General features: G+C 45.2%; 1 pseudogene; it reads left to right on the top strand.

Annotated features, from left to right (window-relative positions):
* The first annotated feature begins 1,846 nt into the window (after positions 1-1,846).
* LOC116589558 lies at positions 1,847-18,388 on the top strand (annotated as a pseudogene).
* The last annotated feature ends 5,702 nt before the right edge of the window (positions 18,389-24,090 follow it).

Genomic DNA, 24,090 nt, shown 5'->3' with positions numbered 1-24,090 from the left:
TATTCTGAAGAGTGATGGTGTGAACATCCATCTCCAGTTCTTGGTGTGGTCGTATGTTTTCATTTCCCCTGAGTAGAATTGTTTAGTCATACAGTAAACATGTGCTTAACCTTTTAAGAAACTGCCAGACAATCTCAGAACATCATTTTTGAGGCTAGTAAGGACCGAAGAAGCAGCAGTGTGCGCTATGCAGGATGCCGTTGGTCCGGAGTGGTCCTCTGTCCTCTCTCTTCTCCCTGCTCCGCCCCTGTGAGCGTCTCTCTTTTTGTGTCTGTTAACCTGTCAGTCTTTGTTTCTCAGCAATCTCAGTTTATTCAGAATGAGATTATTTAGTGCTCTTCTAAGTTTGGTTTTTTTTCATTGTTTCCCCAACAAGCAACGTATCTTCTGTCAGATGACACAAATAGGAAATGATCTTGTGTGATCTTTATTTCTTGCCTTAGGAGAAAAAAAGTCATTTTCTGAAATCGCTTTTTTAGTCACTGTGAAGGATTCTGTCTGGTTTGTGGTGGACTAGATGGCTGATGTGAACCACTAACTCGTGGGCTGTGGGAAAAGTCCAGTCAGTGTCCAGACAACAAGAGGGGGTGGCTCTGGGTTTGAGCCCTGGCCCTGCTCTTGGTCTGACTGAGCACTGCATTCTGGGTCATCCCTGGCCCTCCAGCCTTCTGGCGGTGATGTTTGTTAACTGGACACCCAGCAGCCATGTAAATGCCCCATGAAGATTCTGAACAGATTCCCCACCACACAGTAGCTCTGCTTGCATTCCAAGGGGCTTTCCCACATGTGAGAAAGCCTCCCACAAGCTTCATTCCCCTGAACTCCCCAAGCAGAAGCACTGTGTTGCCAGGTGAAACAGGACAGGCTCTGGGACAAAAACACAGGTTCCTGTTCCCACTTCATCACTTACCACTGGCATGGTCTCAAATAAGCAATTCACTTATAAGCTTCAATTTCCTTATCTCCTACGTGTAGGAGTAATCATATCAATGCAGTAATCATAAAACACTCGAGATGGCACTTGTCATGGACTAGGTGCTTACTGAATGCTAGTTGGATCCTTTGCTCCACAGAAGTTGATAAGCCATCATCTGGTAGCCTGAGAGACAAGGAGGAAGAAAGACCACCTAGGAACCACCACCCTTACTGTATCCCTTTGTGTTCAGTTCAACATGCTGGTTTTCCTGACCAGGCACTGTGCTTGGCTGAAGGATGCAAAGGGGAAGGAGACTGTCTGGTATAAAACATGGACACTGGGCACCTGGGTGGCTCAGTTGGTTAAATGGATGCCTTTGGCTCAGGTCATGATCCCCGGGTCCTGGGATTGAGCTCCACGTCAGGCTCCTTGCTCAATGAGGGTCTGCTTCTTTGCCCCTCCCCTGGCTTATGTGCATTCTCTCCCTTAAATAAAATCTTTAAAAACAAAAAACAAAAATGAAACATGGACACAGATTGTTGGCAGTAGAGGAAGTTCCACAAAACACAAGTGTGTGTAGGGGCACCTGGGTGGCTCAGTGGGTTAAGCCTCTGCCTTCAGCTCAGGTCATGATCCCAGTGTCCTGGGATTGAGCCCCACATCAGGCTCCTTGCTCAGCAGGGAGCCTGCTTCCCTCTCTCTTTCTGCCTGCTGCTCTGCCTACTTGTGATCTCTCTCTCTGTGTCAAATAAATAAATAAAATCTTAAAAAAAAAAAAAAAGTTAGGGTGTGTCAACTGTCAAGACCCTCCAGCATTGCAGGGTGCTGGGGGGGAAGGGGTGGAGGCTGCCCCAGCCTATGGAAAAGACTCTTGTTCTCAAAACCTAAGTAGGGCCCTTCTGCTGCAGCAGCCATTGAAGAGAAGCAGCCATGGCTCTGCGCTACCCCATGGCCATGGGTCTTAACAAGGGCCACAAGACAACCAAGGACATGAGTGAGCTGATGCATAGCTGTCCCCAGCACCTCACCAAGCACGCCAAGTCATGCAGGATGGGTTCAGTGGGTGTGCTGCTTTGCTCCCTATGAGCAGCACACCAAGGAACTGCTCAAGTTCTCCAAGGACAAGTGGGCACTCAAGATGATCAAGAAAAGGACCAGACTCACATCCACACCAGGAAGAAGTGAGAAGAGCCGAAGAATGTCCCAGCCGCCATAGGAAGGTTTCCAAGGCTGCCAAGAAGGACTCAGTTCCTCCTCCAGCTCTGTGCATAACAAAACCTTAACCAAAGAAGAGGAAGGGGTGGGGGGGCACGGACTTCCAGGGCCAATGTGTTAAATTCCTAGCCCAAAGGGCATTTCTCATCATTGCATCCTGTTTGGGTTGTTGTCTGTTTATTGTATATAAAGCACTTCAATAAAGTTTGTATAACTGGCAGAAAACAACTATTTTGTGATGCATGATTCTAGGGACCAGGAACCTGTACATGGGCGGTAGGATGGCCTGTCTTTGTTCTGTGATAGCTGTTGGATACTGGAATCATCTGGAGTTTCCTTCACTCACACCTGGAACTGGGGCTGGGATGACCTGAAGTCTGAGCTCAGGTGGGACTTTCACTGAAGCAACTACGTAGGACCTTTCCGTGTGACTCCGGCTTCTCCAATGCGGTGGCCAGGTTCTGAGAACATGAGTAAGCTTCCCAGCAGAACCAGGCGGAACCTGCATGCCTCTGTAAGACCAAGATTCAGGAGTCACACAATCCCACTGGACTCTGCTACACACCTGGATTCAAGCGGAGGGCACAGAGATCCCACCACTTGATAGGAGGAAGGACAAAGAATTTGTGGCCATTTATTTATTTATTTATTTATTTTAAGGTTTTTATTTGACAGGAGCGCCTGGGTAGCTCAGTGGGTTAAAGCCTCTGCCTTCGGCTCAGGTCATGATCTTAGGGTTCTGGGATCGAGCTTGATGCTCAGCGGGGAGCCTGCTTCCTCCTCTCTCTGCCTGCCTCTCTGCCTACTTGTGATGTCTGTCAAATAAATAAATCTTTAAAAAAAAAAAAGGTTTTTATTTGACAGAGAGATAGCACAAGTAGGTAGAACAGCAGGCAGAGTGAGAGGGATAAGCAGGCTGTCTGTTGATCAGGGAGCCCAACATGGAGCTCCATCCCAGGAACCCAGGATCATGGCCTGAGCCAAAGGCAGACGCTTAACCAATTGAGCAACCCAGGCGCCCCAATCTGTGGCCATTTAAAAAATAATAATAACCCTCTCACAAGTACATATAGTGCTGGGCGTAACATAACCAGTTTTCTCTCTTTCTGCCCATTCCACTAAAAGTCTAAGAACCTTTTGAGCATGAACTGAGACCTAATTGCCCTTGGCCCAAGCCCCCCCGGCAGAGCAGCGTGCTTGGTTCACAACACGTACATTTAGCCTGTGTGTAATGAATTGAATCCCTCTCTTTTGCAGGTTAGCTGGCCCCTGGTGATCCCGCAAGGTATTAACATAAGGGGAATTGTGACTCTGAACCCAGACTAGAAATCCACTGGGTAAACCCACCACCAGCCACAGTCATGCCGGTGTGAAAAGATGGGCACTGCCCTTAGACCTCAATCTGATTTCCCCCTTTATTCTCTTTGGGGACATCTTTCGATCTAGATTTCTGAGCAAGAGGTGCCCTCTCTCCAATTTGCTTCCACTTTAATTCTTGCTGAGCGATGGGATCTTTTTCCCAGTGTGCTCAGGCTGCTGTGGCACACATGTCCTTTGAAATCATGAGGTGTCCCGAGAAGTGCCAGTGAGGAAGCCCTAAGGTTTCAGGTCTGATCACGGTCAGGGGTGAGTGGGCTCCTCAGCTTTAGCCATTAGAGTGGGCTTTTTTTTTTTTTTCCATTTACTCACTCAATGTTTATTCAGTACTTACTCTGAACCCCACGCTACTGAGTAGGACACCTTCTGGCCTCTCTTACACGGGTGAGTAAATGGACAGCGTGACTTTGTGCTGAGGATACAGTGCTGAGGAGTAACACCAGAGCCCTGTGATATCTGGATCTATTCGCAGACTTGATGTGGAAGCCGGGTTGCTCAGGGCTGGCTTCCTAGAGCTGAGCCAGGTGGGGAGTCAGAGGAGGAGAAGAGGTAGAAGTGAAGACAGCACAAGGTGCTTGGGGAGGGAAGCAGTACCTGCAGAGATCCAGGGTCTGGAGAGATGATGGAGAATTCCAGAAACTGATGCCACGCAGCTCAGTCTGACTGGAGTTCCGAGTGGAGAGAGAGATGCAGGGATTGGAGCTCTCTCCACCCGGACAGTAGTGTCCTGAACTTAGTGTCCACCCATCTGTCGTTTGCGTGTTTGTGGAGATCAGAACAGCCCAAATATGTGGGATCCCAGTGGACACAGGTCAGTTTCTGGACACAGGCGAGGAGGCCTCCACACCAGGCGTCCCTCCCCAGTAAAACCCACTGTTGTAGAGCATGGCCTTAATCTGTTCTTTGACACTCAGCAAACTCCCCCAGAAACTGAGCAGGAAGGTTTCGTGAGCAGCAGGTTTCTCTGAAAGGGGTGAGCAGAGAGAGACGTGACATGGGAATGCCATTGAGCAGTCAGATGGTGACTGACACTCCCTTGAGCTGAGCCTGGCTGAGAAGACTGGGCCAGATGGAGAAGCACGGCTCACTGAATCCACTGAGCCCTTGGGATGATAAAAACCTCGGAACTCTCTATGTGGGTGACTGGCCTCACTTGCCCACATTCCGCCATCCTCAGTAAACAACAGCACACACATCTGCAAAGAATGAACAGAGTAAAGCACTCAAGCAGACACACTGACAAGGTCATCTGAGTGGACCACAGGTGGTCGGGCTCCTCCCAGAGCCCTCAGGGACCTTGATGAACCTTCCACCGTTTTGTACTTGGAAATCGAGATGGCCTAGAAGCTACATTCCAAATCTTTTTACTAGATGGGACTTTTGCCGTTTTCAGGATCTGTAGGAAGAAAGCCAGAGGAGAGACAACTGGGTAGAGGACCGGCTTTGTCTTTCTTTTCAAAGATTCTGTGATTTCCTGATCAGCTGATACAAGGGAGGTGTTCACTAGAATCCATTCATCTTCAGGGCCTTGTCTTGAGGTTAGCAGATTCAAGTCAGACTTGTTACAGACTCTACAGAAACCAGCCTCGTTGGTTGGAAGACGGAATTCTGATTGTTCGGGAGGATGGAGAAAGGAGATGGCGATGATCATCCGATTTCTTTCCACTCTGAACTCTTACCAGCTGGGAAGGAGCCTCCCATCTGAGGCGGTCAAACAGAGCAGTGCTGTCGAGAATAGCCACCTTCTCCTCCTGCTGTAAAAGTACAGTATTGGGGGGCACCTGGGTGGCTCAGTCGGTTAAGCATCTGCCTTCGGTTCGGTCGTGATCTCAGGGTCCTGGAATCAAGTCCTCTTCTCAGTGGGGAATCTGCTTCTCCCCTGTTCATACTCCCTGCCTCTCTCAAATAAATAAAATCTTTAAAAAAAAAAAAAAAAGGGGCGCCTGGGTGGCTCAGTGGGTTAAAGCCTCTGCCTTCGGCTCAGGTCATGATCCCAGAGTCCTGGGATCGAGCCCCGCGTCGGTCTTTCTGCTCAGCGGAGAGCCTGCTTCTTCCTCTCTTTCTCTCTGCCTGCCTCTCTGCCTACTTGTGATCTCTGTCTGTCAAATAAATAAAATAAAATCTAAAAAAAAAAAAAAAAGAGCTCCGTGTGCACGGTCCTGTACGGGAACAGATAACATAACAGATAACACTGTGCAAAGGTACGCACCTCACGGTGGGAGCAAACCAGACTTTGAACCCCTCCCCACTGAGCAGGAACTTTCAATGTCATCTTGTTCTCGAATGCTCCTCTTTCTCTTGGTAACAAAATTCTGCCATTTTCTGCTCCCATGTTTTTCTACACTGATTTGTCCCTTCTGTACAAAAATTCTATCACTGAAGTCCTTGGTCTCTGCACCTGAAAAGTCTCCAAGATCCATTCTCTGTGGAAACGTTATTCGTCTGCTATATGCCCTACAAAAGTGCTTATAGCCTGTGTCTCTTGGCTCAATCCAGGTCAGTGCTCATTCATGTCCTCAACTCTCAGTGGGGACCTCGTGCCTGCTCGGCATTGAAGATAAAATGGTAACCACTTAACCATCCCCTCTCTCAAGAGCATGGAGCTACTCTCAGTAGCAATAAGAACAAGTCCCGTGCCTTCAAGAGGTTTATAGTTGGCAGGAGAGGTAAGTAAACAGACAGACTCCATGCATGGTGACCAGCTGCATGGAACTGTCACCATGACCGGAACAGGACTGTGGCAGAGCAGCGCAGGATGGGCTCACAGTCCAGGGGCCAGCAGGACCTCAGACAGGAGCTCTAGTGCATGGAATTTAGCCAAGGAGAGAGGGAGTGAGGGAAGAACATGGGTCGGGGAATGAAGATAAGCCAGGAGACTAACTTCAGCTGAGAACAGCCACTGTTGACTCAGTTCGCAATTCTGCTGGGCAGTTCTGGTCTGGACGGGGCTCTGCCGCTGTTGGCTGGGCTTACTCCCATGTCTGAGGTCAGGCGGTAAGGCAGTTTGGGCGGCTGGTTCCAGAGAAACACATGTACTCATTGTACCACAAAGTTGATCTCATCTTGAGTCAGGGCGTCCAGACTTATTACCTGAAGCCATGCCAGCCAGCCATTGACTGTAGGCTGTCATGAGAGCAGCCGCCTAGCTGTGCTCTGAGGAACTCATGGAGGGGAGCCCAAAACAAGGGGAGAGAGGGGCATTCGTGAGGTTGCAACCAGTACTCACAGACGCTGGAGACTGGGTAACCACTCCCTGATGGAGACTTGGGCAAGCATCTTCTGCATCTGCTGTAGGTCTCTACCTTGAAGCCTAAAGGATAATATTTGGCCACCTGAAGTGTGGGGAAAGTGTGCTGGGTAAAGCTGACCATACTTGCAGACGGCCAGAGCCATGAGAGAGTAAGGCCAGTCCCAGACTTGTGAGTGATGGGGATGGACAGTGTTGAGAACATGTGGGCTGCAGAGGTGTTCAGGAAGCTGATGTGAAGTGTCTCATTTGATTGTATATAATGAGGATAACACTGTTGAGGCGTTAGCCCAATATTTCTGTGTTGGTCAGTAAAGACTAAGTTCTATCCCATAACAAACGACACCCAAATCTTTGTAGTTTAAAAGGAGATTATTTCTCATTCTTGCTACATCCTTTGCCATCAGTTGGGGGTTGCGGTTCCCTGTTGTTTTCACATAAGGCCCCAGGCTGACAGAGCAACCACCATCCACAGCATTCCTCCCGTAGTTGCCAGAGTGCAGTGATAGCCCCCACAAACAACAAGAAAAACCAGACTTTAATCTTGAAAGCATCTTTAGGAATAGAAAGTCACCACAAAAATGCTGAAATTACTCCTCATCAAAGAGATAGGTCAGTCCTAAACATGTATCCATAAAATAAAATATATAAAGAAAAAAATGATAGAATGATAAAGAGAAACGGACAACCCTTTATTGGAGAGCCCTGAAAAACTGACGCAACAGTAAGAAAGAGATAAACAAATCCTTAGAGACATGTTTGCATTTGGCAATCTAAAGTAAACCAGTGGTGAAACTAGAAACTGTCTTGGGGTTTCTTCGTGAGACGTGGGAGCAGGGGTCTTCAAGGTTGGGAGGTCCAGTGGGAGTCAGGCCCACATTACGCTGATGGGCTCTGATCCTTAGGATCAAATGGAAACCACCTTCCCTTGTCTAAATCCCTGGGGATGTAGGGACAAGAGCGTGACTGTGCAGTGAGATAAGAATAAGTGATATGACCCCTCCCTGAGGTTCTGAGCACAGGCCAGCCCTTGTGTGGATCTTTGGACCTTTGTGGATCTGTGGTCTAAACTTGCATCACTGAGGTAGTCCACTAAACATCAGGCTGTGAGCTGAAGTCCTGTGCAAAACTGGTAATGCCCCTTTGTGTCTGACAGAAGCAGTCCTCTTTGGAATAAGGACAGCTTCATCCCACACCTTGGGAAATCCCCCCAAATAATCTTCAGGTTCAAAGAACAGTCATAGTCAAATATAAGCACGCACACACACACAAAAACAAAACGATATAGACTAGAACCAGCAGAAGCAGACCCACCCAGGCTTCAGATATTGAAATTACAAAATGTATTTTAAAATAAATACAATATTTAAAGACCAATAAACAATGTCTGCAGGGGATGGGAAACTATGACAAGATCTCACAGATTTGTGAGAGAACTAAACAGAACTTCGAGAACTACAAAACAAAATAGCCGAATTTTCATCTGTACCATGAAGGCAGAGAACTTTGAGTCCAGAGAGGGGAAACGCAGACTCAAAGTCACACAGGCAGTCAGCGGCACAGACAAAGCCCAGGCTCAGGCCCGGCCTCCCCATCCTCTGTCCTCCCCCAGTGATTCCAGCAGATAAGCAAGGCCTCCACTGGGCAGAGCTACCTCTCTCTGCTGAGTGGTCTCAGAGAGTATTTGGATTTGTTCATCCATTAAAAAGAAAGGGAAGGGGGCCCCTGAGTGGCTCAGTTGGTTAAGCATCTGCCTTTGGCTCAGGTCATAATCCCAGGGTCTAGAGATCGAGGCCTGCATCAGGTCAGAGGAGAGCCTGCTTCTCCCTCTCCCTCTGCCTGCTACTCCCCCTTCTCTCTCTCTGTGTCAAATAAAGTATTAAAAAAGAAAAATGAAGGGAAGTAGAAGCTAGGACTTTTTGCAGGAATTTTTGTTAACAAAATTCTTTTTGTGTCAGGATACCATGAATTCCTGTTGTAGGAATCTGTAAGATGCAAGCTTATTTCCTTCTTCAATGCCTGAAACTTACAACATTTGTTTTATTTTGATTGCTGTTATTATGGAAAATGGAGGGGGAGAACTGTTCTTTCCAACTCCCACTTGGAGAAAACATGTCCCCCAAAATCCATACATCTTCAAACTAAATGTACTGAGAATCTCATGGTCTCTTTGGGACAGAGGCCCCTCTCCAAAAAGAGCCTGTTGTTCTTGGTCCTAACTCTAGATGCTAAGGCAGTTATCTCACCCAGGGGTTTTTGAGATGAGGGGCAATTTCCTGTTTTGGAGACACTGTTGGTAATAATTCACCTGTGCTCGCCCGATGTCAGCGAGTGGTCCTCATGGAGCTTCTGCAATGTGGCCCTGGGCTCCCCAAGCAGTAGCCCACGATGATCACAGTACCCGACAAAGAAGAGAAACATCCCACTTTTAATTAGGCAGAGGACACAAGTAAATATCCAGGGCACGATGTCAGAAATGCAGACTTGCAGATTAGGACCGCGCTGGCAAAATGTTCAGTGAGCCTTGGGTGAAGAAGAGGAAATGTGTAGGACAGAGAACAAGCTCCCACATGTGCTCCAAGAGCTAGGCTGCCCTCAAGTTGCTTTGTGCAGGGGCTGCTAATCCCTTCTGCAGTTACATCCCTCTCTATGGCACGTAGCTCGAAATAGGCCACGTGTTTGTTTTCCACTGCCCAGTTCCATGGGACCTTCATTTATTTTTTTTAATTTTATTTATTATTTGACAGACAGAGATTACAAGTAGGCAGAGAGGCAATCAGAGAGAGGAGGAAGCAGGCTCCCTGCTGAGCAGAGAGCCCGATGCGGGGCTCGATCCCAGGACCCTGGGATCATGACCTGAGCCGAAGGCAGAGGCTTTAACCCACTGAGCCACCCAGGTGCCCCGGGACCTTCATTCTTGCGTCCTCGGTACCCATTCCAGCACATCTAGCCCCTAGTAGGTTCTCAATCGATGCGTCATGGGTGAAAGAGGCCTTCCGTGACTGTGTCCCCAGGCAAAGAGGGCGTCCACATGTCTCCAGCATTCCTTCCGGCAGGTCTGACACAGACCTGAGAGCAGGTGTCCTTCTGTTGAAGAATCTGATAAGATCTGTCTTCAAAACCTTCCCAAGTTTCTGTGAACTGCTCACAGCAGGCTTCCCGCTGGAGGGCTCACTTTCTCAGTTTCCTCTGGCTAGACATTCTACCTCTGCTTCCACTGAATTGTTTCAGTTCGTGAATGATTTCACCATCCCACACACCCTGCTGCAGTATCTTGACTCAAATGTGGAGCCGAGTCCCTTGAGTTTCACAAAAACCTCACCCACATCGGTGAGGTTATCTTTAGAACTTTATAGAAGCTTTGAAGAGATTGTGGGCTAGGGGTAGTCTATGTGGCACAACATAAGCTCAGTAGTTTTGAATATTAGATATTCCAGGGTGTTTTTTTAAGGATCTTATTTTCAAGCAATCTCTAGACCCAATGTGAGGCTTGAACTCACAACCCCAAGATCAAAAGTCACTCTCCCTTCTGACTGAGCCAGCCAGGTGCCCCTAGATATTCCAGTTTTCACAAGACATTTTCCTGTCATCCGTATAGGTTGTCCATCCTTTTATCTTCTCTCCTCTTCTTTGTCTACTCCAACCTCTGAATTAATTAATTAATTAACTTATCTATTTATTAGATTTGATTTATTTGACAGAGACCGAGAGCATAAGCAGGGGGAGTGGCAGGCAGAGAGAGAGGGAGAAGCAGGCTTCCGGCTGAGCAAGGAGCCCGATGTGGGGCTCGATCTCAGGACCCCAGGATCAAGAACTGAGCTGAAGGCAGATGCTTAACTGACTGAGCTACTCGGGTGCCCCCCACCTCTGAACTTCTGATCGTTTTTAACATAAACATGTCCTGTCTGTATTCCTGACATGACACATGCTCACCTTCGCCCTCCAGGTTCAACTTCTTTGGAGGAGGCCCCAGAGGCAAATGACTTCGACACGCCGAGACAGCGGAGGAGAGGAGTCAGAAGAAAGCAAAAAGGGCAGATTATGTGAGCATCCCTGAGTCCTGAGAAGATTTCTAGCATGGCTACCTCCCATGACTAAGCCCTTGGGGTTAGGCAGCATAATAGCATCCCTACCAAGGTTTTGATATCTTAGCAAATGGGGCTTTTTGACCCATCATTCCCAAGGCCAAGCTTGGGGAAGAAGCAAGATCCTTGAGGTCCCCCTCACGGGGCAGGTGGGGAGACAGCATAGCGTGGATGTCTACACATGGGCCAAGGCAGCCTCCAAGGGTTCACAGGACCCAGAGTGGAGAGCAGTAGGAAGGTCTCCCATGCCAGCTAGAGCAACATGAGGTAGCAAAGGTCTAGACAGCCTCACTAAGCCTCCTGAGGCCACAGAGGACCACAGGAGAAAATGGAGTGTCTCCCGGGTCACAAGAGGAGTGCCAAAGGATCTGATAAATCCTGGATGTAAGGGCCTGTCAACTCAGTGGGTCACTCCATGGATGGATGCTTGAGGCTCCGACAGGCTGGAGTGTATCTCCGCAGGTCCTGACATCAACAGATGACGAAGACCAGAGTCCCTTTCCCAAAAAACGTAACACCACACGGAACTGAGGAGAGGGGGAATAGGTGAGACACTGAACTGACTGAGATTATGTCTTTGCCTCTGAGAGAACTGGGGTCTCAAAATAGAAATGAGTTCCGTTCTAGAAGGAAGTTTACTGTTGACACCCATGTGCATCTCGTTTAACACCTCTGGTAGGATCTGCCCTTCCTGGCGTCAGTAAATGATTTAGAATCTTTTGTTATTTTAGTGGGTGTTATTACTTCCTGAAAAATAGATCAGCACATTTATTGGAAAGTATTTTCTTTTTTTTTTTTTAAGGTTTTATTTGTTTATTTGACAGAGAGGGAGAGAGACAGAGATCACAAGCAGGCAGAGAGGCAGGCAGAGGCAGAGAGAGAAGCAGTCTCCCCGCTGAGCAAGGAGCCCGATGCGGGGCTCGATCCCAGGACCCTGATCATGACCTGAGCTGAAGGCAGCGGCTTAACCCACTGAGCCACCCAGGTGCCCCATGGAAAGTATTTTCTACACTATTATATTGAGTTCATCTCAAGTGAGCTCTTGATTTTTTTTTTAAGATTTTATTTATTTATTGACAGAGAGAAATCACAAGCAAGCAGAGAGGAGGAAGCAGGCTCCCTGCCAAGCAGAGAGCCTGACGCGGTCCTCGATCCCAGGACCCTGAGATCACGACCCGAGCCTAAGGCAGAGGCTTAACCCACTGAGCCCCCCAGACACCCAGAGCTCTTGTTCTGATTCTTGATCTTGCTCATTGTTTTAGAATTATATTTTTTTCCTTGGACTATGGAATTTGGTTTTGCATGCTCATTTTCACTGGGAAATTTTCTGTTAGTTTGTCATAAAGATTTGTTTCTGTCTGTCACACACTCTCTCTCTGTGCCCCTCCATCCCTCTACAGAAATCTTGAGGTTGATTCTGTACAGAATGTTGTTGGTGCCCTACCCAGAAGCCTTTGCCTGCTGGTGCGCCCCTCCTCTATCTGCTGTGAGCTTTGGATGCTCCCTTCCCTGGAGAACTACTCTGGGCTTAATTTAGAAGATGCCTCACTGACATGGGGACACAAAAGACCAGACCAAGGGTGACTCAGTCAGTTAAGTGTCTGCCTTCGGCTCAGATTGTGATCCCAGGGTCCTGGGATCAAGAACCACATCGGGTTTCCTGCTCAGCGGGGAGTCTTCTCCCTCTCCCTCTGCTCCTCCCCCCAGCTTGTGTTTTCTCTCTCTCTCTCTCTCAAATAAATAAATAAAATCTTAAAAAAAAAAAAAAACACCAAAAAACCAGACCCTTTGCCTCAAAGTGGGATTAATTTTGTGATACAGTTCATGCCTAAGAGGCCCTGTAGGAGCAAGCCCATGCTGGGAGTTTGTGATGGTTCATTTTATGTGTCAACTTGATTAGGCCATGGAGTGTCCAGACATTTGGTCAAACACAATTCCAATGAAGGTTTCTGGATGAGATTAACATTTGAATCTCTAGGGTGAGAAAAGCAGATTGCTCTCCCTGGTGTGGGAGAGCCTCATCCTATCCATTGGGGAGCTGAATAGAACAAAAGGCTGACCCTCCCATGAAAGAGAAAATTCCTTCAACCTGAGTGCCTTCAAACTAAGACATTGGGTTTTTCCTGCCTTTGGACTCAAACTGAAACACTGGCTCTTCCTGGATTTCAAGCCTCCGGGCCTTCAGCCTGGAACTATACCATCGTTTCTGGTCTCCAGCTTGCAAACTCACCCTGCAGATCTTGGATTTTGTCTGCCCCAGAAGCACATGAATCAATTCCTTAGAGAAGTTCCCTAGACAGATGATGATGGATGGATGGATGGGTAGGTAGATAGATAGAAAGATAAAATCCTATTGGTTCTGTTTCTCTGGAGAACCCTAACACACGTCCTTGCTTACTTTCTTCCCCTTTCCTACCCTACACCCTCCCTCCCCTCTCTGCATAGTAGCCCCTAGTAAATCGCTTGCACCGAAATCTCTGTCTCAGACTCAACTTCTAGAGAATTCAACTTACCACTCCTTCCAGTTAGCAGGTTACAGTTACAGTCCACAACCAGGTCTTGATTCAAATCTCAAGTCCTACAGTCCTACAGTTCTGGAGGTATCACAGATCTGACTCCTGAGCCCTGTTCTTGAGGCTTAGTTCAAATTTTAGCTGTGAACCTGTGTTCATTCTCCAGCCTATGAGGCCTACAACTGTCAACCAGCAGTTCTTCCCTCTTCTTTCAGAGGCCGGATAGCTCTGCTCTGATCTAGCCTCCGGCTTCAAATGCTCCCATATCCCATGGAGTGGAGTTACCCCGCGGGATCAGAGCTCCTGGCAGCTGCTGACAGCCTCAGGTCCCAGTACCCAGCCAACTTGAGGTCCTAGCTTTGCTCACTACTTTACTTTCATTTCCCAGTTCTGGTCCTCTGAGATATTTAATCCCAGAAATTTTCTGCAATATTTTTTTATTGGTGTGTAATTTCCATGCCATAAAATACGCATATTGTTAAGTGTATAGTTCAATAAATTTGATAAATGAATCTCCCCAGGTGACCCACACTCAATAAGATACAGGAAATCTTTATCACCAGTACTGCTCTGCACTCATCCACAGCTGATACTCCACCACACGCCAAAGGCAACCGTTGTAATTTTTGTCTCCGTAGATTAGTTTGGCCTGTTCTAAAGCTTCATATATGTAGAATCCTACAATATGTGCCTTTCGGTATCTGGCTTCTTTTGCTCGACATAATGTTTCTGAGGCATACCAATGTTTTAAATTACTTACTCCTTGATTTACATTACTAATAAGCATTGCGTGAATATACTACGCCTGTTTATCCATTCTCTTGCTAATGGACAGTTGGATTATTTCCAGTGTTTGGCTATTGTGAATAAAGCTATTATACACATTCTTCTATTAAATATTTTTATTGCTATATATTCACATACCATAAAATTTACTCATTAATGATGCACAATTCAATGATGTTTATTATATTCACAGAGGTATGCGGCCATCACTATAATCTACATTATGAAGTTTTTCATCACCCCCAAAACAAAACTATGTTTTCTTCTAAGAACTTTACAGTTTTAGCTCTTACATTTAGATCTGGGATCTATTTTAATTTTTTGTGTATGGAGTGGGTAGCAGTTCAACTTCAATCTTTTACATGTGGATATCCAGTTGTTCTAACATCAGTTTTGAAAGAAACCATTCTTTCGCCCCATTGAATTGACACCGGTGTCAAACAATCAATGAGCCACAAACATGCCGGTTTATTTCTTGACTCTCAACTCTAATCCCTTGATCTATATGTCTATCCTTATGCTGTACCACATTGTCTTAATCGCAGTAGCTTGGTAATAAATTTTGAAATCAGGAACTTTATTTCCTTTCAAAGTTATTTTAGCTCTTCTGGATCCCCTTCATTGCTATTTCTAACCCCCCCCCAAAATTTTAAAAGCCAGCTGGGTTGTGATAGGGATTTTATTGAATCTAGAAATCTTTTTTTTTTTTAACTCAATTTTTTTAATTTAAAAATTTTCTTAATTAACATACAATGTATGATTTGCTTCAGGAATACAGGCTGTGACTCATCAGTCTTACACAATTCACAGCACTCACCATAGCACATACCTTCCCCAATGTCCATCACCCAGCCACCCCATCCCTCCCACCACCCTCAGTATTGACATTTTTTAAAGATTTTTAAAATACCAAATCTTCTTTAAAAAAAAAAAAAAGATTTTATTTATCTACTTGAGAGAGAGAGAGCATGAGAGGGGAGAAGATCAGAGGGAGAAGCAGACTCCCCATGAAGCTGGGAGCCCGATGTGGGACTTGATCCCGGGACTCCAGGATCACGACCTGAGCTGAAGGCTTACCCAACTGAGCCACCCAGGAGCCCCAATACCAAATCTTCTAATCAGTGAGCACAGAATGTCCTTTTATCGATTTAGGGCTCCTCTAGCTTTCAACCTGGCACTTTTTTTGGTTATATTTATCTATGTTCTTGTACATGGAATTTTTTTCTGATTTCATGTTTGATTATTCATTGCCAGTATATAGAAATGGAATTGATTTTTGTATATTGATGTTGCATCCTATAATTTGCTCAACTTATCTGTTCTAATACTTTTCTATAGATGCCTTAGATTATGTCATCTTATAGATATAGTTTTACTTCTTCCTTTCCCATCTGGATGCATTTTATTTCTTTTTCTTGCTTTTTTTTTTATTGACCACAAACTTCCCATACAATATGGATGGAAGAGCAGACATACTTGTCTTGTTCCTGACCTTACGAAGAGGAAGGCATTCAGTCCTTCACCATTAAGTACGATTATGAACATTCTTGAATAAGTTTTTTTTATAGATGGAGGTCTTCATTTCACTTGAGTAAATACTTGGGTCTAGAATCCCTGGATCACAGGGTAGGTATAGGTTCAACTTTACAAAGAACTGTCAACCTGTACAGAACCATCTTTTAAGTTTATTACGTGTTTCAGAAGACAAGAAGAACCCCCCAAACTGGGAACTTCTGCTGCACCTTCATTAGAAGTCTTCCCAGTGAAGAACTCAGCAATCCTGTGACCCACAAGAAGTTTTCAAGGCACAGTTTGTACATGTCCGTTCGTAAGCTCCTACTTTGTCCACAGCACAAAACCCCCTCTAACTCGTCCTCAGTTATTCCCCCAAGAGGAGCCCAGCTGGACCACAAAATGCATCCTGAACCAGTGTCCATTTTGTCTACATGTGATGTTTTCATGGTGATGTCATCAAAATTACGAGGAATCCCTCTAACCAAGGCAACCATGGAGAGGAGGCTATATAGTGCACGATGATGGAGATATTTTCCTGTCTAGCTGGGCTCCAATTATAGTCCCATTTCTCTACAGTGTGATCCAAAAAAAGCAAACATTCTGCAAGTTCCTAATGCTATCTTGCACACATCTCACACCATGAACTCTGCTACCCATCCGACTGACATCAGTGTCTTCTTCAACAGAACTGACGTAAGCGTCTTCTTCAATGCACTGACATCCTCTGTAGGCAGGCATCAGATCAGGATAAGCACCTACTTGCTCCCCTCACCTGTGAACCCTCCTTTTTAGACTATCTCTCTGTGGTTCATTAGTCAGCTTTCCATAATCACAAAGATTTCCTTTTTTTTTTTTCTTTTCTAAAATGGAAATATTTCTCTTGTTTCGGGAGAGTGTAAAAGTAATCAATGTTTGTTTAAAGAAATAAAGAACCCCAGGTGTGCCTAGGTGGCTCAGTCATTAAGCGTCTGCCTTTGGTTCAGGTCATGATCCCAGGGTCCTGGGATCAAGCCCAGGTTGGGCTCCCTGCTCCACGGGAAACCTGCTTCTCCCTCTTCTTCTCCCCCTGCACGTGTTCCCTGTTCCACTGTGTCTCTCTCTGTCAAAAAAAATAAATAAATAAAATCTTAGAAAGGAAGGAAGGAAGGAAGGGACCTGGAAAGTATAAAGCATAATTCTTCCTTCTATGAAATGGCTAACATAAGTAATAGTTTGGTAAATCCAGAAAAATTTTTTAATGACCAACATTTTTGGAGGTTAACTTTGAGGTTTCTTCTTCCAGGTTTTTAAAATGCTGTTAATAGTTCTCATAGAGAGTCTAATGCCACCATTGCTTTAATCCCCCAATGTCCCCACCTCCATAGCCAAGGAGCTGTCTACAGCCACGTCCCACACAGAAGATGATGTCTACTGCCTTGTCAGGAAGTGCTCAAAATGCCCACAAGGACCCAGCCTAACTGCCATGAGGGAAAGTGGAGTACAATGTCCCCTCTGTAGTGGAAGTGTGACTAGAAGAGAGAGAGAGAGCATGTCCTGAATGGGCCTTAGACCTTGAAATTATCGCGAGGATGTTTTCGAACAGCTGCAGATACTATGCAAAACAGACTAAACTCTACCACTTGAGGCATCATTCCAAATCTTGTAAGAAGTATCAAGATGAATATGGTGCTTCCTCTATCATTCCAACATTTCAGATATCTCAAGATTCAGTAAGGAACAGTAATAGGAGTGAAAGATCTACATCTGATAACACAAAAACTTATCAAGAGAATATAAGCTCTTCTTTTTTTTTTTTTTTAAGTAGGCCCATGTTGGGCATGGGCATTCATGACTCCTAAGATCCAAAGCCATAAGCTCAAATGACTGAGTCAGCCAGGCATCCCTAATGAGTTTTGTTTTGTTTGTTTTGTTTTTTTAAAGCAGGCTCCATGTGAAACCCAATGCGGAGCTAGAACCCACGACCCTGAGATCAAGATCTGAGCCAAGATGAAGAGTTGGATTTTTTTTTTTTTAAGATTTTATTTATTATGTGCCAGAAAGAGAGACAGCGAGAGAGGGAACACAAGCAGGGGGAGTGGGAGAAGGAGAAACAGGCTTCCCCCCTGAGCAGAGAGCCCGAAGCGGGGCTCAATCCCAGGACTCTGGGATCATGACCTGAGCAGAAGGTAGACACTTAATAACTGAGCTACCCAGGCACTCCAAGAGTTGGACTCTTAACTGACTGAGCCACCCAGTAGTCACAAGAATACAAGTTCTTCTGGGCATCCCACCCGGAAGAGCCGCTTGTGTCAAGAATCATGCTTTACAGACAACATTTCCTGGGTCACTATAACTGTAATTACCTATTCCAGATCCTTCCTGTGATGTGTCCTATTTATAGGTCTCTTCCTTGGGGAGATCCTAGCTGGATTACTGAAAATTTCATTAGTTGGGGCGCCTGGGTGGTTCAGTCAGTTAAGCATCCGACTCTTGATTTCAGCTCAGATCATGAGCTCAGGGTCCTGGGATGAAATCCCATCTCTGGCTCTGTGCCCCATGAGGAATCTGCTTGTCCGTCTCCCTCTGCTCCACTCCCTGCTCACATTCTCTCTCCCTCTCAAATAAATAAATGAATAAAATCTTTTTTAAAATTTTGTTAGTCATCTATCAAAGATGTCAGTTTGATTATGGAGAATTTGTGAATCCTCAGCTAGATAAGGAAAACCAATATCAGACTTTTCAAGTAAACATCTGAAGGCTATAGACATCTCAGCATCTTTGTACCTGCTAGTACTGTCTTTAAGGGGAAAACCATATGAAGTCACCTTTCAACAACACAATGTGTCTATTAATATAAGTAATTCAGTCTAAAAACTAAACTAAACTAAACTAAAATAAGATGCTGTTAATACATCATGGATATTTTTGCATGACAGTAAGTATCTAGCTGGAAAGCATTTGTTTTAAAAGCATCACATTGGGCACCTGGGTGGCTCAGTGGGTTAAGCCGCTGCCTTCGGCTCAGGTCATGATCTCAGGGTCCTGGGATCGAGTCCCGCATCGGGCTCTCTGCTCAGCAGGGAGCCTGCTTCCCTTCCTCTCTCTCTGCCTGCCTCTCTGCCTACTTGTGATCTCTCTCTGTCAAATAAATAAATAAAATCTTTAAAAAAAAAAAATAAAAAAAAAATAAAAGCATCACATTCCATTGTATGGAATTAATTAACACAGTAATTAATTCATTTTTTATTATTAAGTATTTCAACCATATAGAAAAGTACTGAGAATACGACATAAACATGCATGAGCCACTTAGTTATTAGAGAAAAAGTTCAGTTGCATATAAATATTTTCCCCATTTTGTTGTTTGTCTTCTGATTTCTCTTTTACTGATGTTTGTGTTATGCATATTTTTATATTCACATAGTTGAATTTATTAATCTTTTTTTAGGACTTCTGAATTTGAGAAAGACTTTGACCATGCTGAAATTATGAGGAGATTCTCCTCTTTTTCCTTTTAGAAGTTTTATTGTTCCAACTTTTACATTTAAATATCTTTTTGAGGTTAACAATGTATGGCAAGATATAAGAACCAAGCTTAATTTTTTCCTCAGATGATAGTCCATTTGGCTCACTCCTTAAATAAGAAATTTATTGTATTTCCTGCTTGACTTAAAATGCCATCTTTAATATATGCTAAATTCCCATATATGTTTTGATCTAATACTATATTTCCCATTCTGTGCCACTCAATTTTCTGGTCCATTGCCATAGTATTTTAATTAGCTAATTAATTTAAAATACATAGTAATTTATAATATAGTCATCCTTATTGCTCTTCTTTTCATAATGTCAATTTTTTATTCATTTTCACAGGAATTCTTAAATCAGTGTATGCAGTTTAAAAAGAACCATTAATCTATGTTTTTTTGGAAGATTTTATTAATTTGACAGAGAGAGAGATCACAAGTAGGCAGAGAGGCAGGCGGAGAGAGAGAGGAGGAAGCAGGCTTCCCGCTGAGCAGAGAGCCCAATGCGGGGCTCAATCCCAGGACCCTGAGATCATGACCTGAGCCGAAGGCAGAGGCTTTAACCCACTGAGCCACCCAGGTGCCCCCAATGGTATGTCTTGAAGAGTAACATTGGATTTAATCATTTAACTTGGGGAGATCTGTTTTTTTATAATGTTGAGTCTTCTTGGAAAAAAGTATCTAGGCCTTTTCATCTAGATTATTTTGATGTTCAGCAACAGTGTTTTCAAGTGGGGTTTTTTATATTTCCTATATATTTCAGATATAATATGTATATATTTTTTAATTTTCAGCATAACAATATTCCTTGTTTTTATAATATATATCTTAATTAGGATTTTTTTTCTATTCTCTTTCAAAATGCGGGTCTGTTTTTCCATCACATCTTGTAAACAGTGGTTATTTGTAAATATAAATATAAGTCAGTTTTACACATTAGCACTTTCCCGTTAACTCACTTAATTGTTATTCATAATAGTTTTTGCCGGTGATTCTCTCGAGTTTTCCAGTTACTCAATACTGTCATTACAACTAGAAATACTTTTTTTCTTTTTCAATTTAAAAAATAAATTTTAGGGGCGCCTGGGTGGCTCAGTGGGTTAAGCCGCTGCCTTTGGCTCGGGTCATGATCTCAGGGTCCTGGGATCGAGCCCCACATCGGGCTCTCTGCTCTGCAGGGAGCCTGCTTCCTCCTCTCTCTCTCTCTCTCTGCCTGCCTCTCTGCCTACTTGTGATTTCTCTCTGTCAAATAAATAAATAAAATCTTTAATAAATAAATAAATAAATAAATAAATTTTAGGGGCGCCTGGATGGCTCAGTGGGTTAAAGCCTCTGCCTTCGGTTCAGGTCATGATCCCAGGGTCCTGGCTCTCTGCTCAGCGGGAGCCTGCTTCTCCCTCTCTCTCTCTGCCTGCCTCTCTGCCTACTTGTGATATCTGTCAAATAAATTAATTAAAAAATAAAATAAAATAAATTTTATCTCTTAAAACAGTTTTAAGTTTATAAAAAAAATCATGGAGAAAGTACAGAGAGTTTGTGGGGTACCTGGCTGGTTCGGTCGGTAGAACATGTGACTCTCCATCTGGGGTCACGAGTTCAAGCTCCACACTGAGTGTGGAGCTTATTTAAAAAGAATTTTAAAAAACGGAGTTTGTGAGCTTTTTAATTCATTCTTCCTGCTGTTATTTTACAGGTCCTAGAGAAGGTGAAAATGCAGACTTCTGCAATTATGCTCATAGCAAAAGTCTTAATGAAGTAATTTTTCACCCAAAGAACACCCACTGATTTCTGGAACTAGGAGGCAATTCAATCAATCTTTGAACTCTGTCACACGAAGTTTTATTAGAAACATAGTGGGGATTTTGGAGAGAGGACCGCTAAACTTTGTGTAGTGAAATAGAAACTTGAATTGCCAGTGTAGAGGACTTAATTAAGAGATTAGGAAATTCACTCACTCACTAGAAAATAATTGAGCAACTGCTTTGTGCTAGGCATTTTGCTAGGCAGTTAGGTGCTGGCTACTGTTGGAGTTAGTCTAATTCATGATTAGAATATTATTTCCCCTGAATCTCTGTGTCTTGGGGTAAATCCAACCTTATCTACTTTACAGTGAACCTGAACTGAGTTTCAGTATATGAAACCCCTTGGTGGATTTCTGCTTTTCTGAAAGGGGAATTTGGAGTCATTATAAGCTTTTAAGGAGTAAAGTACTGTGACCACAAAAATGGGTAGAGCTTGTGTCTGGTTCATGTGAGCCCAGCAAGTCTCTGACCGCCGGTACAGAATATAGGATGTCAGGTGACTAGAGCACAACCTAAGGTAGAGGTGGTCCATGACCATAACAGGAGTGGAGAGGGAGATGCCCCTGGTGGTGAGGCAGGCCAGTTATGGGAGCCAAGGTGCAGCTGACAAACAGAAGCATAGGCAACAAGAGTCGATGGGGCTGATGGACAGGGACAATGAATGAAGGACATCCCCAGTGCAGGGGCTTTCCCCACACCTGAAGGTCAATTTCCCCTTATATTAGGGGCTCACTCGCCCCTATGTGATCCCCAAGTCCTGGTTTTAAACAGGGGTTCCTGAAAACAGCCTCTGAGACTCTGAGATTAGCGTACAGTGGATTTAATGATGAGCCATCTTGGGAACAGCCCCTACGACGGCGTGAAGGAAGCAAGACTGGACACCAGGAGAAGTTGCCCTGGCATGTCCCTGCAGCAGACACCCCAGCTAATTGTAAGGGGAGCTCGAATTGGAATGGCCTGTCAGAGTTGTTCCAAATTAAGGCAAGAGGGCAAGTGTTTATTTTGCTGCTGTCCCTCACCTCCCCAACATGTTCTCTTTTAACTGCCCAAACCACTCCCCACCCCTGATCACACAGTATGCTCTTAACACCACCAGCCTCCACTGTCCTTCCTCCGTGCCGTTCATCAAAATCATGATCCTTTTAAAAGCTAATTGTATGATGAAATTGGAAATTGAATCCATTTCTCCTTCCTCGAACGTCCCAAAACATTGTGTTTGTTACTCTGTTGTAACTCTCCTGCTTGCCTTAGAGTTGATCTTGTTTGTGTTTTCCCTGTATCAGAGTATAAATTCCACTAGCTTTCTCTCCTTTATCCTGTTAGTCTCTCCATAACCAGGCATCCTGCTTAGCACAAAACAGACATTCAACCAATTGGAACTAATTGCATCCAATGCTCCAAGCTGTGAAGAGAGTTTCTCAAGGAAAATCTCCCCAACAGGGGCACCTGGGTGGCTCAGTGGGTTAAGCCTCTGCCTTCGGCTCAGGTCATGATCCCAGGGTCCTGGGATCGAGCCCCACATCGGGCTCTCTGCGCTGCAGGGAGCCTGCTTCCTCCTCTCTCTCTGCCTGTCTCTCTGCCTACTTGTGATCTCTGTCAGATAAATAAAGAAAAAATCTTTAAAAAAAAAAAAAAAAGAAAATCTCCCCAACAGTCTGACGACTGTTTGCCACACTCTGTATCTTTTCTTCTCACAGAAAGAAGATGGCATGTATTTATTCAGTAGAATTTGAGTGCCTGCTATGGGACAGATACTGAAAGGGCTATTGCCTCGCATTCTTGTTGAGGTAAACTTCAAAGGCTTTCAAACTGCACATTTAAAAATGTGCAATTCAGCAGCATCTAGAACATTCCCAGTGTTGTGCAACCACCACGACTGCTGTTCTTTTTTTTTTTTTTTTTAAAGGTTTTATTTATTTATTTGACAGACAGAGATCACAAGTAGGCAGAGAGGCAGAGAGAGAGAGAGGAGGAAGCAGGCTCCCTGCTGAGCAGAGAGCCCCATGCGGGACTCGATCCCGGGACCCCGAGATCATGACCCGAGCCGAAGGCAGCGGCCCAACCCACTGAGCCACCCAGGCGCCCCACGACTGCTGTTCTTAAATAGCACCCAGTCTGTGTTCCCCAGAAGCTGGGCACATTGTCACAAAGAAGAGATGGGTCCAGTGTCTGAGAACGGAGAGTTAAACTCACCTTTGTGTACTACCTTTGTTTAGAAATCACGCTGGCTTTTTGTTTGTTTCTGGTGCCAAATGAGAAGAAACACTCTGTGTTTCTTGTGTCTGTGTTCTGAGATATCACGCTGGAGTGCCCCTGGAAATTCCAAATTCCCCATCTGGAGGGAATCTGCCCCAGCTCTGGGACAAGGGAAGGCCTGAGGAACTTGAGATGATGGGTGATTCCCCCCCAGGAGGAGGGATGGCAGCGGGCAGACAGCACCCCACCCTGTTTACCACTGTGTGTGCGGAGGGACAAAGCAACAGCGAAACCCCCTGGGCTGGTCTGTCTTTCAGGCCCTAAAGTTTCCCTCTCACTGTGATTAAATAAATACCCTTACAAGCTCTACCAAGAAACAATCATCTTTTCTTCCATCACCCTGGAATATATTCTGCTCTATAGATGAGGGGAAACTGAGGCTAGAAGCGATGTGTTCAGGCTCACCCGGGAGTGCGGGCTGGGCTGGTGTGCCAGGTGGAAGGAGGTTTTCTAGGGAAACCGCCCAAGACCCCGGCCCAGCCCTCCCTGCCATGTACACCAGCCTTCTGGTCACTGCTGCACAGGGCACCACCTCCCCACCCCACGTGGCTGCGTGGGACAGGGAACCCTCTGGTTCCTCCCACTGGCCAGCCCAGTGCACCAGGTCCACATCAGCTCGCATCTGCAACCCAGTCAGGAAACCCAGCACAGGGCGCCTGGGCGGCTCAGTCTGTTAAGCATCTGCCTTGGGCTCTGGTTGTGATCCTGGGTCCTGAGATCAAGCTCCATGACCAGCTCCCTTCTCAGCGGGGAGTCTGCTTCTCCTTCTCCCTCTGCTCATGCTCTCTCTTTCTCTCTCTCTCTCAAATAAAATTAAAACAAAACAAAGGAAACCGAATACAAACAGATCAGGAAAAAAACTCTCTGGGACT

Source organism: Mustela erminea, chromosome 1 (assembly GCF_009829155.1).
Source record: "Mustela erminea isolate mMusErm1 chromosome 1, mMusErm1.Pri, whole genome shotgun sequence".
Classification (NCBI taxonomy): domain Eukaryota; kingdom Metazoa; phylum Chordata; class Mammalia; order Carnivora; family Mustelidae; genus Mustela; species Mustela erminea.
This window is presented reverse-complemented; position numbering and strand designations above follow the sequence as displayed.